Genomic DNA, 9,962 nt, shown 5'->3' on the forward strand with positions numbered 1-9,962 from the left:
GACTAGCAGAGTGCCATTAAATATAGCCATGCTGCTTTACAACACCCTCAGGCTAAAAATAATGAGTTACATTGGAAATCACTGTGCAACAGGTTCATAAATAACATTTAAGCCGATACAAGGCAAGTACTTATAAATAATAAATATTTGCCTTTTGTAATTGAACAAAAAATGACTGCCTCCTTTTTTTTCAGCGCTGTAGACTGTCATGTTAGAGCAGTGAAAAAAGATTTTCCTCATTTTTCTTTCCTGGTAAGTCCTGAATAATTTATTCCGAGGCTAATAGTCAACACTGTCAGCCAGGGAGTTTAAAATATACCTGTGTCCAGATAAATGCCAGAGCCAGTGCTGCGGTGATTATTCCCAGCTCCCAGATATTTTGCAGAATGCATTCCCTGTATATACTACAGTAAATCATTGCCATCCAATTACACTGCTCCATAAAACAACTGTGGTATTTAAATGAGATTGAAAAGTAATGGGCACAAGCCAGGAGCGGCGCAGCAGAGCAGACAGGGCTTTTGTTATACGGTTAGAGCTTGTTTTCACTTTAAAGGGAGAGAAACGCTTAAGAAAAAAAAAAGCACATTGGCTAATTCTGCAGCATTTGCATACAGCGCACCTGTGCAATCTAAACAGACAGATCCCAACCCTTTGCATTCTAGTTGCTATGTTTTATATTTGTGTCTTGTTAGTATCTTGGGGAACACTTTACATTCACTGTCTTTAATTCCTGTGTATTTATATTGTAGTTATTTAGTAAATACATGTGCACTTACACATACTTACAATGCTGTTATCATGCACTGTTACAATGTACTTCATGTGTGAGTCTTTATTTGTTTTAGAAAGGCAAATTATGTTTTTTTTTTTTCTTTGACAAAAAATGTGGAGTAAATAGCTTTGAGAATAGTCCTTTAAGACAACCTCCTACAATGGTCCACAATAATGCGGTCCCCTACAAACAGACCTGTTCTTTCAGTAGACACATTCCCCACTGAAGTGAGTTTGGCTTCAGTGTGCAAATACATTTCCAGCTCATTGTCAGAATGACGAGATCTGATGTTCCCTAAACAATTACTAACAAGACCTAGATGTCTCTAAGGTGAGATGGTCATTAAAGTCTTCTTATCAAACTAATTCAACTGCAGCTACAATGGCATGCAGAGGAATTAGCAAACGCGATCACATGACTGACATGTACCCAGTGCCATTTATCACCATGGCAAGGTATTGATATTGTTAATCACAACAATCAGTGCCACTTTATCAACCCCACCACCCCAAAACAAAACAAGAGCTGAGGCTCATTCATCTTCTTCTGAAATGAAACTTATAAAAAGAACAGCCACGGAGGCACCAAGCACAGCTTTCACTGCTGCTGTTCACATCTCTGCACACTACATGTAAACTGTAGCTTTATTAGCGTTCAACATAAATCTAGCGCACAAAACGATCAGCTGCCACTATAAAGGGCTTCTGTCTGGGACACACCTGCTAGTTTGCAAGACTAAGCTGGTCGTCATGGACTGTTTAGATGCTTAATCAAGGAGCCTCTGTCATTGAGTTGCATTGGAAACAGGTTTCACAGTATCTTTTAATATTATACAGTAAATGACTGAATACAGTGTTGTTAATTCAAATAAATGAGGTCCTTTTTATGAAGTAGCTCATGTCTTTGTTTAAACGTGTAAACTTGTAACAGGGGTGTCCAATCCCGGTCCTAGAGGGCTATTCCACTCCACATTTAACAGGTAACATGAGATAATGAACTACTTCACTACTACAAACAGTTTAGAACAGAGCTGGAACAAAGACCAGGACCAGCTTTGCCTCACCCCTGACTTGCACGTTCATTGTAAAAGTTCAGTTATGCTGAATGAAAGTTTGAACGAAGGAGAGGCTGTGTCCTTCTGGAATTATAATTTAACTGCGGCTTAGCGTCTCTGTCTCAGAGCGCACAGGAGCCGCTGTGGCCAGCGATCCTTACCAGAACTCAACGGCACTGCACCACCATACATGCAGATTTCCAAATCCGATCAACACCCTTGTGCAGCGGCGGGTGAAAATACTTAGGATTTCACCCACATCCCTGCCTACATTAAATACCTCTTTGGCAGTCAATGGATTGCATTTCTGTATGATGCATCAATCACCTACAAACTAAGAGGCCTTGTCAGGGATCACAGTTGTCACACTTTGATGCAAATGATGTTGCTTGGTGCTCGTAATCTGGGTGCACATCAGCGCGTGACATGTACATTTCCTGCTACTCTGCTTTCATCTTCAGAGGAGTAATCACATGCAAACTGCTCAACCTTCGCCCAAATGTATCAATAATTTTCATTCAAACATATTAACAGTCAAAATATGAGAATTTATCATGGCACAGGGCGCTTTCTTCAGAAGCAATCAAGGCTTTACTGTGTATGCTTTGTCTTACTTGGCTGAAAGAGAATGTGCAGATTACCTGCGGAGCCTGTTTTGTATAATGGGTCCCTTTGGGTGTGCTCTGAAACTTTCGATGAATGCAATACATTAGCAGCTGCGGCGCGCTTCAATCTCGCACATCTTTAAAAGGAATATTTTTAAAGGAGTTCTAAGGCTTTTTTATTAGGAGAGGCACCTCAAGGCACCATCGATCATCCCTGCTCTGCAGACACATTTAAAGGACTGCCAACCAAGGATTTCAAATCAATGTTCCTACTTCTTATTAGCGTTGAGCTATATTATCACTGGTGCCCCTTTACTTTGCTTGTGTTTTATGCTATTTGGAGTAAGCAGATATCCCCAAGACTGCACTCCACATATAAAGATCCTTCCTGTGTAGAACTGCAGTTCAAACTCACCCCGATGCCAATGGCAATGGAGCCGTCCATGATCCTACATAGTGTTTGTATATAGGATCCTACATACAGTTTGTGTATAGTAGGAGGGAGTGTGGTCCAGTGGTTAAAGTCCAGGGCTTGTAACTAGAATGTCACTGGTTCAAATCCCACCTCTGCCACTGACGGACTCACTGTGCTATATTAAGATATTATTATTATTATAAATACTGTATATATTATCATTATATTTAAAGTCACACACCTGATGCTACAAGCTACAGCCCCAAGTGAAGGGCTAAGCCACCAGAGCGGTGTCCGAATTGCCATCTCCCACTGTGTCCCAGTGCAGCTGCTCAAGATCAGAGAGCAGGCAGGGACACTGGGATGGCCTGACGAGGGGCCCCGGGCCCTCCTCTCAGGGCTGTGTCTCTATCCTCTGGAACTCTCCACCTCCCTGTTCTAAGTGATAGGTCTGTTCCAACTAGACTGTGTCTGTGCTGAAGGTCTAATACACAATGATAAAATGATGTGCTCTTTCAATATGGGTTTCTTTATTTAGTTTTGTTTTACTATGAGTTTGATAAGACACACCTCAGCTTGTTACCTGTACACTGTGGCTGAGAAAGCTCGTAGTAAAACCTGGAATGGGTAAACCTGTTGTGCAATAGGAGTCTTATTCCCATCCCTGTGATAGGTGCTTCTGGAGGACTCGTTCTGAAAGGCGCTATATACAGTAGCTGCACATCACCACAGTCTCTCGGGTTTACTGTGCTGTATATCCCCAAAAATCTTCGACTGAACCCATATATTTCTTTTCTAGACCCCTTCCACATTGAAATGCAATGATGAGAAAGGCTTATTTCTTTTGTATGAAATAAAGTTTTGAAATGCTAATGTTTTGCTAACTGCTGTGGTGTTGTAATGATATTTTTTTCGAACAGCTGGTTTTATTTCATTTTAAATACCAGTCCAGTGGGCTGATTCTAATAAAACTCACACCCTTGAAGGAAGCCTTAAATGGAATGTTGAGAATAAACGAGGAAAGCCCATCGCAATGAAGACGCTGCAGCAGACACCTGAGGTACCTGAGTCTTACTTAAAACAGCACTTGGCTTTTGTTTTCTTTCAGTCAGACGTCTAATAGTAAAACACAAACTTTGCTTGCAAGTTCGATAATAAAAAAGGATAATAATGGATTAAACTTTGTCTCCATTTCAGTTATGTGGTTTAACAGCCTGGATCATGTAAATGACAGGCTCACTACCCGGCCGCCTCGAGATGCAGGGACAGCAGTCATGGGTTGAAGACTTGCTGATGGCTTTGATAATGGGGCCTATCATTACCAGGCTGTCGCTCTACAATGCAGTGAAACAGCAGCAAGCACCGACACTGGTATTTAAAGGTCAAACCCTCCATGCGTCAGCCTCAACCCTTTTTACAGATTCACCCTCTTCAGATTCATCTGCTTTAATCTACACAGCTGTTAAATTATTCTATTACTGCAAAGATTACACACTTATACAGTAAATGCAGTCATTACAAGTAGTTTAAAGTAATTAATAGTAGTTTTATATATAAGTAATCAAATTACCTAGCTCTGCTAATTCTTGCTATATAGGAGATTTAAGGACAGGTGATGATTTAACACCCATTATTTGACATTAGCGTCAACATAAAAACATTCAAGTTCAACTACTGTGATGCAGTCATTTGAAGTTATCTTTTATGTAGTAAAACATTAGTTTGATTGTTTTTGTATTTCTGGATCTATAATCCAGGAGCATGGTGTTTAGACAGCAGTCCACACCCTACTAAAATCAAACCCTTATCTGATCACTCCTATGAAGAACAAGCAACAATTCAAACTGCCTGACCTGCAGCTCAGCAGTGCAATAGCAGCAGGAACCTCAGGCGGTCTGTTATTGAGCGTCTCACTAGAAGTATCAATACGGTTAGCAGTTCAAAGGTTGCTGTTTCCTTTTTCCCATGTGGGTTTAGGTTACCAGTAACATAAGGATCTGTAGGTTTAGAATTGTATCTTTTGTCCTTGGTAAAGGGATTTACAAGTATAGTTGATGCTAATAAGTACCAATGGGGACATGTCACATGGCTTACAATATTAGTTCCATCAAGTGACCATACCCTGTACTGCAGTGATAACACAACTTAGAGGCAGCACCTGCGTGAGTCAGGCAGTGCTGTGTGATGCACTGCCGTTACGGATTCTGTCCCATCGGTGAGACGAGGTTAAAAGCTCTACATGAATGCAGACGTGCCCCGCTCTTTTGCATAGTGGTTAAGATGCTTGCTTGCAGTGCCCATCCTCCACCCTGTTACATACACTGTTTAACTTCAATACATGTAGCTTGTAGAGGATATCCACCAGAGGAGACACAGCCGGGCTCCAAGGTGTTAGCACTGTGAATAACAGAGCTGCTTGTAGAGGATATCCACCAGCGGAGACACAGCCGGGCTCCAAGGTGTTAGCACTGTGAATAACAGAGCTGCTTGTAGAGGATATCCACCAGCGGAGACACAGCCGGGTTCCAAGGTGTTAGCACTGTGAATAACAGAGCTGCTTGTAGAGGATATCCACCAGCGGAGACACAGCCGGGCTCCAAGGTGTTAGCACTGTGAATAACAGAGCTGCTTGTAGAGGATATCCACCAGCGGAGACACAGCCGGGTTCGAAGGTGTTAGCACTGTGAATAACAGAGCTGCTTGTAGAGGATATCCACCAGCGGAGACACAGCCGGGCTCCAAGGTGTTAGCACTGTGAATAACAGAGCTGCTTGTAGAGGATATCCACCAGAGGAGACACAGCCGGGCTCCAAGGTGTTAGCACTGTGAATAACAGAGCTGCTTGTAGAGGATATCCACCAGCGGAGACACAGCCGGGTTCCAAGGTGTTAGCACTGTGAATAACAGAGCTGCTTGTAGAGGATATCCACCAGCGGAGACACAGCCGGGTTCCAAGGTGTTAGCACTGTGAATAACAGAGCTGCTTGTAGAGGATATCCACCAGCGGAGACACAGCCGGGCTCCAAGGTGTTAGCACTGTGAATAACAGAGCTGCTTGTAGAGGATATCCACCAGCGGAGACGCAGCCGGGTTCCAAGGTGTTAGCACTGTGAATAACAGAGCTGCTTGTAGAGGATATCCACCAGCGGAGACGCAGCCGGGCTCCAAGGTGTTAGCACTGTGAATAACAGAGCTGCTTGTAGAGGATATCCACCAGCGGAGACGCAGCCGGGCTCCAAGGTGTTAGCACTGTGAATAACAGAGCTGCTTGTAGAGGATATCCACCAGCGGAGACACAGCCGGGCTCCAAGGTGTTAGCACTGTGAATAACAGAGCTGCTTGTAGAGGATATCCACCAGCGGAGACACAGCCGGGCTCCAAGGTGTTAGCACTGTGAATAACAGAGCTGCTTGTAGAGGATATCCACCAGCGGAGACACAGCCGGGCTCCAAGGTGTTAGCACTGTGAATAACAGAGCTGCTTGTAGAGGATATCCACCAGCGGAGACACAGCCGGGCTCCAAGGTGTTAGCACTGTGAATAACAGAGCTGCTTGTAGAGGATATCCACCAGCGGAGACACAGCCGGGCTCCAAGGTGTTAGCACTGTGAATAACAGAGCTGCTTGTAGAGGATATCCACCAGCGGAGACACAGCCGGGCTCCAAGGTGTTAGCACTGTGAATAACAGAGCTGCTTGTAGAGGATATCCACCAGCGGAGACACAGCCGGGCTCCAAGGTGTTAGCACTGTGAATAACAGAGCTGCTTGTAGAGGATATCCACCAGCGGAGACACAGCCGGGCTCCAAGGTGTTAGCACTGTGAATAACAGAGCTGCTTGTAGAGGATATCCACCAGCGGAGACACAGCCGGGCTCCAAGGTGTTAGCACTGTGAATAACAGAGCTGCTTGTAGAGGATATCCACCAGCGGAGACACAGCCGGGCTCCAAGGTGTTAGCACTGTGAATAACAGAGCTGCTTGTAGAGGATATCCACCAGCGGAGACACAGCCGGGCTCCAAGGTGTTAGCACTGTGAATAACAGAGCTGCTTGTAGAGGATATCCACCAGCGGAGACACAGCCGGGCTCCAAGGTGTTAGCACTGTGAATAACAGAGCTGCTTGTAGAGGATATCCACCAGCGGAGACACAGCCGGGCTCCAAGGTGTTAGCACTGTGAATAACAGAGCTGCTTGTAGAGGATATCCACCAGCGGAGACACAGCCGGGCTCCAAGGTGTTAGCACTGTGAATAACAGAGCTGCTTGTAGAGGATATCCACCAGCGGAGACGCAGCCGGGCTCCAAGGTGTTAGCAGAATAACAGAGCTGCTTGTAGAGGATATCCACCAGCGGAAACACAGCCGGGTTCCAAGGTGTTAGCACTGTGAATAACAGAGCTGCTTGTGCAGACTATCCAAGTGCAGCAGCTTCTGTGAAGCATGAAGGTGAATGGGTCCTTCCTATAAAGACCTTCAATTATGTTTCAGAAGTTGTTTTTTGTGTGTGTGTGTTTGTTAAGAAATAAAATAAGAAATATATAAACCACACGTGCAGTACGGTTCAAACATCTACAGTTCAGCAGGCAGGACACCCCGAGATTCACAGCCAGTATAAATGATAACCCCCCCCCCCCCCCCCCAATCCCAAAGCACAACTAAGCAGTGCCATAACAGGTGAGGGTCACGATAAAGTTTAGTTTAACAACAAGAACAAATAACTTTAACATTTGGCTCAGGCACTGAACCCTGAGCAAAGATCGCATCAGATACATCAGCAGCCAACTAGCCATGACTGCTTTGCAATTGTGTGCATCTCTGTGCACTGTGACTGATGCCAGCCATTTCACAGTTATTCAGTGGAAATGCTTGGATGCTGTGCTGCGGGGAGCCCTGCATTATTATAAGAGCACAGCTGACATCTCCCACGGCCTTTCCCCTTTCTCAACCTCACAGGCTCTTCAGCCACAGCTTAGAGGCCATATATAATATTTCAGAGCAAAATCAATACAGCTGCTGGACCCGGGCCCAGCTTTCCAGAGTCACTCTCCTCTTTATCAGTTCAGATCTCTTAGAGGCAACATTGGGGTAAGCCAATTTGTTCAGCTTAGCAGGGCATTCTGGACAGTGTAAGTTGCTTGGCATTTTTGCTTGTCTTCAGTATGCATGTAAAACAGCCAAACAGACAGATGGACACATTAGGTAAATGAGAGAATGAGAAATGGCTGAATGAGGTGACAACATGAAACACAAAATACACAAAGGGGCGGGGCACCCTGCCACAAAGTCCCATTCCAGCTCCTAGCAGACAATCAAACTGAAGAGAAGTGAATCTGCATTCAAACAGCATTTCTGTTGTTACAGCTTCCCATTTCCTTTCCCAGCCTGGGTGCAGAATACCGGGGCTAAGCTGGGTAGGAGCCGGTCAGTGATGCTGGTGGCTTGAGTACTGTCTCTCCCATTCTGGGTCAGAACCGGGCCGCTGCACCAGCATGGTAAAGGGATCCGTTTTACTGGAGATGCCAAACTAACCAATGAGAGGCTGACCAGCCGTCCCGTCTGCTTGGTAGACTTCGGCCCTGTGGTGCTATTGTAAAGAACAGCAGGGGCATGAACCCTGGTGCCCTGGCTAATTTCATTCAGGCTTTAACTCCCAGGCCCCAAACAGGGGGCACGAAACCCTGGGAAAGAACACGCTGCATTTCAGCACAGCTACTGAGCACATACTGTTTAAACAGCAATAATCATTATCATAACAATAGCAATAACAACACCATTTCTACTCTAGATCATTAACATTAAAAATATAACCCACTTCACAAAGGGAAAAATATCTTTGACTGCAGAGACCATCAAAACACATTTCATCAACACCCCACCCCCCTGCTTATTCTTATACATTTTACAGCAATATAAGAGAACATACAAAAAAGAAGGAGAGGAAAAAATCGTTTCATGTTTAATGTACTTTTTATAGGAAGGAATAAAGCTTATGCAAATGAATGGGGTGGCTTGACATATATAATTAAATGAAGCCGTCATTAAGAGAACAATTCTTCTTTTTTCAATAATATTCCCAGCCAGCATGACCTTACCGTATGCATGCATGTCTTTATGCAGAAGCACAGGGGAAATCTGGGGGTGTTTAGTGAAGAGGACACACAACCAATAACTGTTTGTACCCCTCATTAAATCTGCACCCAGCAGACAGAACGAACATTGTTATCAGCTCAAGTGTGTGTATTGCACTGTAGACACATTCGATATATAGGTGCAATATGATAATCACGTACATTTGCTAACTAGTAATCTTTTGACTGCAGCAAGGCACAAGCGCTCTAATCTCTCCTCGTAACGGCAGGTACAATGTTATGCTAATTTTCTACACACAGAGGGAATGCTGAGCACTATGGGAGTGCTTGACTACAGAAGCGTGATTACTATCATAATGAAGAGCAGCTTTGATACAGGCAGCGTTCCAAGAGCTCCGCATTGTTTACAGCGCTTCCCTATTATTATACGTGCGGCCAGATGCCCGACCGCCGTGCGCGGGAATCCAAACAGCTCTCCTGCGACAATAAAAAGAAACTTCAGTTTAAACAAGAAAAAGTTGGAGCATATTTGCTCAGACTAACTATGATGAAAGGCAATGGAGACGAGGGCTCCTCGTGCAGGTATCAATATAAATATTACTGGAAGGTCAATTAATATGTAAATTAACTCCTCCATTTAATTAGCTATTTAACTATTTTCTGAGGCATGAGCATATTAAATCATGCTTAAAGACCCCTCTAACTAGCCTCCTGACAATAGTGGCAGGGAGAAGCAGGCCCATAAAGCAGAGACTTGACCTATAAAGAGCCCCGAGTCTGCTAATTCCATCTCTGGCTAATTTTATCACTTGCATAAAATAACCGTAGTGCAGCTTTGTGGCTGTAAAGAGGATATGGGTAATAAAACCGGCACAGGAAAGCATCTGAAACACTCTCTTCACCAGTGTCCTCATTTATTATTCGATTATTCTTTTAGGGTACCAGGCTCTGTGCAAGACAAATGACCTTATTATATTAAATAATTTGTGAGGATATTAACCGTTAATCACACATAAACAGCATTTA

At 44.1% G+C, this 9,962-nt stretch overlaps 1 long non-coding RNA gene across 1 annotated transcript in view; it reads left to right on the forward strand.

The window, feature by feature from the left end:
- LOC121327305 overlaps nt 1-4,992 on the forward strand; it is a 7,791-nt gene extending 2,799 nt beyond the window's left edge. Inside the window, exons 2-3 of the long non-coding RNA XR_005951544.1 lie at nt 2,872-2,873; nt 4,983-4,992. This is a non-coding gene — a long non-coding RNA (uncharacterized LOC121327305). The remainder of the gene's footprint in view (nt 1-2,871; nt 2,874-4,982) is intronic.
- Nucleotides 4,993-9,962: the final 4,970 nt, after the last annotated feature.

Source organism: Polyodon spathula, chromosome 14 (assembly GCF_017654505.1).
Source record: "Polyodon spathula isolate WHYD16114869_AA chromosome 14, ASM1765450v1, whole genome shotgun sequence".
NCBI classification, from domain to species: domain Eukaryota; kingdom Metazoa; phylum Chordata; class Actinopteri; order Acipenseriformes; family Polyodontidae; genus Polyodon; species Polyodon spathula.